Genomic DNA, 12,076 nt, shown 5'->3' with positions numbered 1-12,076 from the left:
GTCTTGGGCTATTTAATTTAAAGCCACTTAATTCAGAATGCATCAAAAAGTCCTGAAAGCATCACTTTAATTACAACATAGTGTGTTCATGAATTACTAAAATTTTAAGTTTTATTTTTATTGTGAAATGGAAATGATCAAAGTTAATATATTTGTAAGCTTAAAAAGGTAAAACTATAGCCATCCTAAATGTCAAGAATGATCTATTTCCCTAAGTATTTTTGCATAGCCAATCTTTATATTATCTCCTTTGTATATTCCACAACAATAAAGCTTATTGCTACACTGATTGTGAATGGAATTCAATGACTACTTGTTGAATTGAATTCAATATATATATTGAATGCCTCCATCTCATAATCTTCTCTTTCCCAAACTATATCTACTATTGTCACCTGCACACAGGAAATAAAAACAAAAACTAGAAAACAAATGCATTGTTGGCTTGTCATTTTCTCTGACAAAGTTTTAAATTGCCGAAGTTTTAAAAATAAACATAGTTATTGCTGATAAATTAATGAAAGTACATTTTGTTATTGTACATACATTTATATACATTTATGCATATGTATATAAATATTACAGTATAAATATTTACATTTATTCATATCTGAGAGGAGACAATCCTACCAGATTTTTCTAAGTATAGGATATTCGCATAAGTTGTATTCTCTCCAAATGGATTTCCTTAAATCACTTGGAAATAAGGAAAATGAATTTCATTAAATGTCCATGTTCTAGGGAATACACCCTCCTTTTTCATGATCAGAAAACTGTATCCTTAATAAGCAGATTAACGATGTTTGATGGTAAAGTTGTATAAATTAGTCAGGTTAACATAGAGTGCATTATATGAAATAAAAAAACAGAAATAACTTGTTCACCTCTCAAACAATCAAGGTCAAAGACAAAAACTTTCCAGGTGGGTGGGAATCATGAGTCTTCCATAATAACAAAACTGTAGCTTTATTCCTTCCATGTCAACAAGATTTGTTAAATCTCTAGGAGTCATCTCTAGATTTCATGAGAAGATTAGATGTATCCTGGAGAAAAACTAGTCACTCCATTTAAAGTGATCCAGTCCATTGGATTTGGCTCTTATTAAAGTATTGACTGTAAATTTTCCAAATTTATATCAGGTGAAAAAATACATGACATCCAAATATTTAAAGGACATATGTATATATAAGATGCAAACTTGAGTGCTATATATAGCCCTGTATTTTGTTTGTTTGTTTGTTTTTTTAAGTTATTGTATCTGGGAAACAGTATTTTAGCTACTTCATGTTATAAATATATGGACACTGAATTTTATATATACCCGTATACATATTGTTTTCCCCTCCATCAAATAAACTGTGGACAATGTGCATCAAAATGCAATTTACAAAGAACCAATTAGCAAGTACAATTTGCTAGTTAAACACTAGAGAATTTAATTTTATTAGTGAACTTCCAGATCTAGAGCAATTCTATTAGCTAATGAGTTTTTAAAACCTCATGAGATTCTATGAACTCAGACAAAAAATGATACTATAATATTCCAACTTAAGGGACTGTTTTCAAGTATTGTTGGAGTAAATTTAGAATAATGACTGATGTGATAAAATATATTTACGATTTTTGTTAATATCTTGAGGAGAAATATTTGTAATTGCCATCTCCTTTGTTCCCACCAGTTTTTCAGCTTACAGTGATCTCTCTTTAGTTCTCTTTCCATTTATTTCTTCATATATATGGGTGTGGGTACATGTACACACACAGACACACACAAACACACACACACACACACACACACACACACACACATCTCCCTAGAGATTAGATAAAATTTAGAAATCTGAATCTCATTTTTGCTGTGGAGAGCTTTCCATTTTCTTTGTTTCCGATACCTGAAGTTAATTACTCACATTCTGAAGTGTACATTAAACTGCAGTGGAGTTTTTAGAAGAATTATTGCAAAATGTGCTTAATGCGCTTATGATGAGGCCTAATAAATTTGATTTCCCCATCGTTAAGCATTACTAAAGTGTTTCTGGTTTATAGTTACTTGCCCTGGACCAGTATATATAGTGTTTTAGAAGTACATTTGGCAAAATTAATTTGTAATTGGCTGCAATTCAAATTATTTCATAATTTCTGTGGAACAATGAACAATTATATAATAATTTAAATCCGAGTTCGAAGTCTAAACTCTTTTTTCCCCTAAGACTTAGTCAAAATATTGCCTCAATTTCATTCCAAAAAAATTTCAACAATGAATCTTTGAGGATCTGTATAGTTCCAGTTTACATACGAGGCTGACAAATTGTGTTTATCTCTAGAGAAGAAAATTGCATGGGATGCAAGAGTTTGCTATTTTGTTTCTCAGATCATTTTTCCCCTTTAGTCTGTAAAATAGATTTTGACACTGTAGAGTCATGCAATGGGAAAGAAACCAGATGGATTTGTTAGAACACTGGTACTTGCTGTAATTAAAAAAAAAACAAACTAAAATGTATGAAGTGTTTGAATAATGTGGGATAACTATAAAGCAATCCTTCTTACTGTTCTTTTGTTTGTTTATTTGTTTATTTTATTGTATTAGCTTCAGGTGTACAAAACAATGGAATAGACATTTCACCCCTCACGAAGTAATAACCCCCCCCCAATCTATTGCCCCTCTGACATTGTAGAAATCTATTTAGATTTACTGTTTCTTTTGTTATTTAAGATATAACTAAGCACATTTTAGAAATCAATTGATTTTGATATGATGGATGCACATTTTCTTGTCTTCCATTGTGTGTCAAACTTGACCATATTTTTCACACTGTTTCTGAACATTTTACACATATAATGCTAGTATTTTCATCTTACAGCTTATATTTGCTAGCATTTTTTGTATTTTTATGTTGTGTGTTTATATTTGATACTATTTATTAATCATCATTAATAAATGCTTGTAGAACTTTGTGATCTAAATAGTTGCCTTGTACTTATGTGTGATAAAGGTCTCCTTAGTACTATATTCATTATAGTCTTAACTTTAATAATCTTCATTTGTAAACTGGGGTTATCTGCTCTACTGGCTTCAATTGAGTTCTTTTTATTAATGAAATGACGTGTGTGAAAAGTGCCATACAAGTAATGGTAATGATATACAAGAAGGTCAGGTTGGAAGGGGGCATGGAGAGCTAAGTGGTATGTTACAATAGCTTCTCCTTTTCACTTGGTCAGCAGTGGAAGAACTTGACCTTCCTTTTTTCATTGTGTTTAGCGAGGGATTGTAAATGATGGGTTAGGCTGAGACGAAGTGTTTGATTCTTGCTAGACTCCCCTCCTGGAGACCTCCCATTGCGTCTTATGAAGATTTCCCACCTGTTTCTTCACAGTGGAGCATTTGGGTAATTATATTGCAGACTAAATCAGCTCAGGTAGGACCGGGAGGGAGATAAAGTTTTTCTTCTGCATTCTCTCTTCCATCCCTTGGTGTGCTTCTTTCTAACATTCTGCTTCTTAGGTCCTAAAAACCTGCCTGGAATGTTTTATTCACAATTTTTCTACGTGGACAGAACTCTGAAACTTTGAACCTTTTCTCATTTCCTTCTTTTTACGAAGTTCATCTACACGTCATGTCATTCTTAAGGTAGCATAGGGAAATAGTGTTAGACCATCTACAAATACTGGGTTAAACAAACTTAAATATAGTTTGTTTTTCTGTCTTTTAAAGGTGCAATTTGGCAAAGACTTTAATATACTAAAATCACACTGGGACTATCTGACGAGGGTAAAACATTAAGCTTTTCCTTAACTTATATGACTACAGATCTTTTTCTAAGAGTTCTATTAACATTTTGTTGGACTTAGAACAAAGTTTTTAGACTTAGCCTTTAAATTTTTTTCAGATCTGGATGTTTGAAACTCTTTCCTGTACTTCATATAAACTGAACTGCATGAACTGTTCCCTAAATAAGCTTAAAATATTTATACCTTTGCATTTCCCTCCTTTCTATTATATTCCCTCAGATACTTTCCTTGTCCATGCCTGACCAAATCCTGCATATACTTTGGAGTTCATTTTATGTGCAATGTCCTCCCTGTAGCTTTCCCTAATCCCCCTAGATGGACGCAATCTCTCCTGCTTTTTATAGAAAATTATTATTATTATCTTTTATGGCAGCAGTCACCTTTTTACATGTTGCAAAAAACATGTGTATTCAGTTTGCAATGCATAATATATCAATTAAGCAAAACATCAAGAAAAAAGCAAAAATCACCCATAATTCTATCATTATTAGGAGTAAACATTATTAGAATATGTTGTATCTTTCCCATTATTTTATACCCATACACATTTTTTAATACTTTTTAAAAATTAAGATAATTTCCCATATTTTTTTGTTACTAGTTTTTCTGATTTAACAGTAAATTGTGAGCATTTTCTCATATCAAAATCTTGTTTCATAGCATAATTTTGATCCTTAAATGTAGTTTTATTGTTACAAAAATGATAATTATATGATGAATACTTACTATGTAGTCGACTCTGTGCTACATATTATGTCTAAATTTCATAATTCAATTCCCCCAAATTGTTTTTTTATAATGTAGGTGTTATTCCTATTTTACAGATGAGGAAATAGTTGTTAGAAAAGTTAAATATTTTGCCCAAGATTGAATAAATAGAAAGGAGTGAAGCGCTGATTCTGATCCTACTACATGTGGCTCCAAAGCCTTGCTCTTAACTTATTATTGACTCTGTTTTATATGGAAATTAATTTAAACAATTTCCTATTCTTGGACACTTAGGTTATACCCAGTTTTTTCAGTGATGTTATTAAAAAGAAAACAAAACTGATAGAAATATTTTTGTGCACAACTATGATTATTTCATTTGAATAAATTCCTAGCAGTAGAATTGTGGAGTTCTGAATATTTCATTACTGTTGATACCTTTAGTAAAATTTGCCTTCTAAATGTTTTTTGGCAATCCCCATAACAACTAACTTAGGGCTGGGCAAGTAGTAGGAGCTGATGCAACACATGAGAACTTCACTTAACTCTGGTGGTGGGGATTCCAGGGGAAAGGAAATTAGTGGGCCAACATTTCTGAGCCTTGAAACCCCACTTTGATCTCATAGTTCTTCACTCTGTTTATACAAAGAACCTTCCCACACACCTTGTCTTGCTGATCAAGTAGTCTAATGCTGGAACCCTAAATCATGGTAGTCACTTTTAAAAAGAAGTAGTTAAACTTGAACAGTGATAATGTTTCTTAATAAATATATCTTGTACTAGCAATGAAATCTTTACACAGAGAACTTTCTTTGAATTCGTCTACTACTGAATTTTCTGTGCACTAAGCAGAGGCAGGTAGTAATTTTCATAAGAATTACTCTACAGCACTGGCGGTTACTGAAGTGAAAATTATCAGGATTCAACCAAACTGATGAGGGCTTGCTTTTGTTTGCATCCCTATGTTAGAGGCCACTGTGGCAGCTACAAGAGGCCTCTGCTCTGACCTTCTTCAAAGAGCAGCATCCCAGAAACCAGGGTTGCTAGGAATGTTTGGGACCATGGACTCACCTTTAAATCTCTTTTCCAGTTATACACAACCTGGAGAATCCTCCTTGAGATACAAAAAAATCACTTAACCATTTTAATTAAAAGTATTTTGGATCAGCATATTTCAAATAACTCACTTTAAGCTGTATTTAAAATATATTTAATAAGGATAACTTACAGGTAGATTTAAACTTTGTCCTATTTAACAAGTAACACATACCATTTAATTTATATGAATTAATAATATATGGAAAAGGACGCTTTTTTTGACATATGAAGCTTTTGGGTTGGGGCCCATATCTGCCAGGATGGGATATATAATAAACACTCCCAAGTTAAGTGCACACAGCAAAGGTTTACTTATTGCTCAAGCTACATGGCTGAAACGGGCCAGCAGAAGGCTCTGCTAGTCTTAAACTCTTGGAATTCATCATTTTTCCAATTTTAGATAGATAATGCAACATATATTACCCACTACCTCCAGGGAAATCTGGGGAAACACCTGATTATCAAACTTGCTGTTATTTCTGCATTGAAAGATAAAAAGCCACAAAAAAATAGATAATCAGAAATGAGGAAAAGAGTTTATGTAAGTGAAATTACAATAAAAAGTTTAAACTTTGAAGGAAGAATAGAGGTTGTTTTCTAGATCAATCTCATTAAAAAAAAAAAAAAAAAGAACTAGAAGGAACTGTCTCCATAGAGGAACTAAAGGCACAGAGAAAGCCAGCATGTGTTCAAAAGGCAGTAATTTCCAGCAGCTTACGTCATAGAAAGGCTCATGACTGGAGCGCTCAGGTACCGTGGTCTTATTCGCAGCACCTACTGCCCCCAGCTCTTAAGTCAGTTTTGCTTTGTACAAGAGAGGACATGTTGACTTACAAACCACCAGGTTCAACTGAGAAAATTACTGGGCTGAGTCAGTAAGACACCCTCACCCCCACCCCGACCCCCACATTGCCATGTTCTTTTGCAGAAATTGTTGTGCCTTCTATCTCAGTGGCCTCGTGGTGGCCCTATGGGTAGATGGTGTACTTACCAACTCCTGCCCGGCAGCATCTGCTCACCTAGGAACAACCTGAAGTGCAAACACCTCTCCTGGGCACTGTTCTCCAGATCCGCTGGATGTCAGAGAAACTACCAAAGCTGTAGCCGGGAGTTGATGTCAATCGGAGGCTATGAGCGAGGTTCATGTAGGTACCCTTGGTCAGAGAATTAATGTCCTGTAAAGGATGGAGAGGATAATTTTGTTACCTGTTTCTATAGTAGCAAAATATTCCAAGTTTGGGATCAGTTTTTTCAAAATGCGTATACATGCAGAGGCCATTCGTAAATAAAATGAGGAAGGTATGCCAATGGGGGTTAAACTGAGGACTCCACAAACAGTTCTTTTTGAAGCTGTAGATAAAATCAATACCTCTTTTACTAACCTAGTGAAGATTACCAGGGAAGAATGGGAGTGAAAAGAGAACTATCACACCACTGTTCAGGAAGTACTTTTTTATTTTGTAGAATGAGGTTTTGAGATATTGATGTAAAGACTTTAGGGTCATTTTGAGAAACAATGAAATGTGGCTCTCTTGAGAAGAGGAGAAAAACCCAAGCTAAATGATTTTATTATTATTATTATTATTAATTTTAAGATTCCAAGAGCTTATTGCATGCAAGGCCCATAGCTTTTACAGAAATAAACTTAGTCTCACTGAATTGAAACTGATATAATTGTCAGAATGTTATCAATGTGCCCAAATCCCAGTTTTATCTAGAATTAATCCTCTCCAAAGAAATTAATGATATTAAGATGGTAAGGTAAACACACTGTCACGCTTTAATATACGTTTTCATTTGATCACCTGAAGGTACTTCGCATATAAAATACTACATATAAGGCATACACAACCACATATTCTAAAAGAATAGTTACAGATTGAAGTAACCACATGAAATCTATTTATAGACTGTTCTGAATGTGTTGCTAGCTATCTGTGGTACAATAAACCTGAACCGAGTGAGTTTGGCATATGGAATGGTAAAATATATACCTAAAAGCATGAGAAAATAAAAAATTATTTGGTGCAAACCACATAGAAATAGAATCTTGGAAGAAACAGTTCAGTTACAATTTCATATTCTTAGCTTTTTGGTTAAGCTTTCATAGAATGTACAAGAGAGGAATGAGTAAGCATAAGGAACTGGAATTTTGTTTTTTTATTGCAGACACTTTTCAAGGGTGTCCATGCAAGCTGTGTCCATTTTCCAAAAGGGCTATTTGATTTCCAAGAAGACTCATTAGCCGTTTTCTCGTCTGCTAAGTCCTATTTATTCAGAAATATTAAGTCTGACTTCCCACGAAGTCAATGGTACTTATTACATAAATTCCAAAATTGTCAAGGCGGTTGGAAACCTAAGAGCCCATGCACTTGAAGTGAGAGCTAAATTTGGCGATAACGTTTAATGAAGGAAGGCTGGGTGAATATCATTGGTGCTGTTTTTATGTTGCAGTTTGACCTAAAGGAGAGCTGAGAAGCCCTTGAAAGCCACTGCTCAGAGCAGGTTCATTGATTGGGATGGTCTTTTTTTGGTACTTCAGACCTTGGTCAGTCAGCTGAGATCAGGTAAGCAAATATTTTCTATCACCCTCTGATCTCAAGAACTGCTTGACAAGGTGGCAACTGATATGACTTCTTTAATTTGTGCCACTTCATATTGGGGTCTAGTCACCAGAGCAATCGTTTTTATAGAGCCTCCCAGGTTGCAAGGATTTTGTGATACTCTAGGATTATAATAGTAAATTGTCTTCACTGAAATTGCATCTGAAAGCTGTTCAGCTTGTTTGTGAATCTTTGGTGTTACTGAATTGAAAATTTTATTCTCCATTCCTTCCTCCCAATTTTACTTTAGAGACAATAGAAATATGACACCCCCCTCTACCCCTACCAAGTAACCATAGATTTATCAATTAATTCAGGGACAAAGATAGATGGGAGTTTTATATGAAATAATATTAAAAGAGAACTGCACTCTTTCTCCTGAAAACATTTAATGTATGCAGGAATTATTTGTTGAGTGCCTGCTGTGAACTGAGCCCTGTGCTAGATGTATGGATATAGCAGTGAAGAAAATAGACAAGGTCCCTGCTCTGCTAGAGTCTGCAGGGGAATCTGGGAATGGGGGCTAAGGATCACTACAAGCAGATAGCAAAGAAGGAAATTAGTAAATCAACAAAATAATTTCAAAAAGTAATAAATGATTTAAAAAAATTAAAAATTTAATGTGTAGAATTTCACTTCTGGTTAGGACATTCTTTTCACTGTAACAATTAGAAAGAAATTTTAAAATCATTTTAAAAAATGCATTGTAGAGCTATGAAAGCATAGAGGAGTATATGAACTAAACTCCCCTAGGGGAAAGCACTCTTTTTTTGAGGTGAAATTCATAAAACATAAAATTACACATTTAAAAATGAAAAATTCAGTGGCATTTACTACATTTGCAATGTTGTGCAACTACCACTTCTATCTAGTTCCAGAGCGTTTTCATCATCCCCAATGAAAATCCCATGCCCGTTAGTTAGTTCCTCTTTATTCCTCTGTTTCCCCTAACCAGTGGATACAACCAATCTGTGTTCTGTTTCTACAGACTTACTTATTCTGGTATTTCATATAAAAGGAATTATATAATATTTGTCCTTTTGTATCTGCTTTCTTTCACTTAGCATAATAGGTTCACTTGCATTGTAGCATGTATCAGTAGTTACATCTTTTTTAAGGCTGAATAATATTCCATTGTATACATATACCACAAGTTGTTTATCCATTCATCAGCTGGTGGACATTTGGGCTGTTTTTATATTCGGGCTATTGTGAATAGTGCTGCTATAAACATGCTTGTGCATGTATTTGTTTGTTTTCAATTCTTTTGGGTATATATCTAGGAGAGGAATTGCTGGTAATTCTATGTTTAATTTTTTGAGGAACCACAAAACTGTTTTCCAAAGTAGCTAGATCATTTTATATTCTCACCAGCCATGCAAGAGGGTTCCAGTTTCTCCACATCCTCGCTGATACTTGTAATTTTCATTAAAAAAAAAAAAAAACTATAGCCACCCAAGGAGTATGAGGTACTATCGTATTATGGTTTTGATTTGCGTTTCTCTAGTAACTAATGATATTGAGAATATTTTCATGTGCTTGTTGGCCATGTGTATATTTTTTTGGAGAAATATGTATTCAAGTCCTTTGTCCGTGTTTTTCAGTTGGGTTATTTGAAGAGCTGTGTTCTGATGGGTTGAGATATGCGTATCTAGGGGCAATTGCTGGTCTGGGCACAGGTTGAGGATTGAGTTTGCCATTGGCATAGAGGCTCTAATGGGAGAAGGAAACCAGCAAATATTTTTATGTGGACTGTTATGTGGACTGGCATTATGAACTAGAATCTAAAGATCCCTAAAATTTTGGCTGATTTTCTCTGTGTAAAATTTGCTTAGTTCTGGGATATGATATGGTGCTGGATGCAAGGCTAAATGGGCTAAGTCAACTATCCCACAGTCTCCTTGTCCTCTAGATAGAGAGGCCTGCAACCAAGACTGATCTCATGCTTAAGATACTCGAGACCAGACATGGAGAGAGTCTATCTGATGGCTGTCTGTTATCTCAGCTCAGCTCCTCATTGGACTAAGATAAACAGCTCCTCACTCCATATGCCCAATAGAGTTAAGAATGAAATATCTCTGGAGGAAAATAACATTAACGTCAGTCTTCACAATTCCTTTAGTCACAATTTCTTGCATATAAGTAAAAAAATGACTAGGTATGAAAAAGGATGAAAAATATGACTGATAAAAAAAACAAGCAATGGAAGATGATTTAAATGTTGGAGTTCGCAGACAAGTGTTGTAAAATAGCTATTAAATATATGTTAAAGACAATACAGGAAAATATAAAATGGATGAAAATTTGGAGTTTTGAAAGAGAGTTGGAATCCACAGGAAAAAACTGTATATTAAAAGCTAAAAAGCATAATTTGTAAAATTAAGAGCTATTTGGTGGGTTTAAGAGCAGATTAGGCAGCGCAGAAGACAGGTTAAGCAAATTCAAGCTAGTCATCAGGAAATATCCAAAGGGAACTACAACAAGATAAAAGGAATGAAAAGAGTTTGAATGGTAGCAGGGGCGCAGAGCAGACCCCAGAGAGCCCTGAGCAGCCAGCCCCACCGCCATCGCCCGCCTAGTTACCATCACACCATGGTCGGAGCCGCAGCTGCTGCAGCCGGCCCCAGTCACCATCACCGCAACTGTAAGTGGTGAGCCAGAGACCCAGCAGCCTCCCGCGGCCACCGCCGCCCTCAGCGCTGTAGACACCAGGCCCCACACCACCCGCAGGGGCACAGGAATCCGCTGCCCAGGTGGCCTCACATAGGCAGTGCCTGCGTGCGGGGACAAGAAGGTCGTCTCAATGAGAGTTTGGGGAGCAGTAAAATGGTTCAGTGTAAGAAATGGATATGGTTTCTTCAACAGGAATGACACCAAGGAAGATGTATTTGTACACCAGACTGCCATAAAGAATAACACAGTACTTTCGCTGTATAGGAGATGGAGAGACTGCGGAGTCTGATGCTGTTGAAGGAGAAAAGGGTGCAGGGGCAGCCAATGTTACAGGCCCTGATCGAGTTCCAGTGCAAGGCAGTAAATATGCAGCCCAGTGTAACCATTAGGGATTTATCTATATAACAGGGGTCCTCCAAGAAATTATCAGCAAAATTACCAAATAGTGAGAATGGGGAAAAGAATGAAGGACTGGAGAGTGCTCCCTAAGGCCAGGCCCAACAGCCCCGCCGTACCGCAGGTGAAGATTCCCACCTTACTTCCTATAGAGACCCTATGGGTGTTGATCACCGTATTTCAATCCTCTTGTACAGGGAGACGTGATGGAGAGAGTATGTATGGGGCTATACACACAGCCTAGACAGCACACCTTAGAGAGGACGGCAATGAAGAAGGTAAGGAAAATTAAGAAGTTGAGACCTAAGGTCAACAGCCACCTCAACGTCGGTACTGCCATAGCTTCCATCACCAACGCAGATGCCCAGAAGACCCTAAACCACAAGATGGCAAGGAGACACAAGCAGCGGGTACACCAGCTGAGAATTTGTCTGATCTTGAGGCTGAGCAGGGCAGGGCTGAGTAAATGCCTGCTTAGCATCTCTGCCGTCATCCAGTTTAGTCATTCAACAAGAAGAAATGAATATGAAATTAATAATAATGAACGAAATAATAAATGAACGAAAGATTGGAGCTGAAGACCTTAAGTGCTTGTTTTTTGCCCATTGACTACAAAACTTGAAATAACTGCATTATATATGCAGCAAGTTTATTATTATTACTTAAAGATGTCTCTTTTTGCTAATGACAAACATGTTTTTTTTAAAAAAGCCTTCAAAAAGGTTTTTAAATTGTTTCATATCTGGTCAAGGTGAAATTTTTAAGAACTTCATTTTTAATTTGTAATAAAACTTTACAACTTGATTTTT

At 35.6% G+C, this 12,076-nt stretch overlaps 1 pseudogene; it reads left to right on the top strand.

Annotated features, from left to right (window-relative positions):
- The first annotated feature begins 6,565 nt into the window (after positions 1–6,565).
- On the top strand, positions 6,566–11,733 carry LOC117031527 (Y-box-binding protein 1-like; annotated as a pseudogene).
- Positions 11,734–12,076: the final 343 nt, after the last annotated feature.

The sequence above is a fragment of the Rhinolophus ferrumequinum genome, chromosome 12, assembly GCF_004115265.2.
Source record: "Rhinolophus ferrumequinum isolate MPI-CBG mRhiFer1 chromosome 12, mRhiFer1_v1.p, whole genome shotgun sequence".
NCBI lineage: Eukaryota > Metazoa > Chordata > Mammalia > Chiroptera > Rhinolophidae > Rhinolophus > Rhinolophus ferrumequinum.
This window is presented reverse-complemented; position numbering and strand designations above follow the sequence as displayed.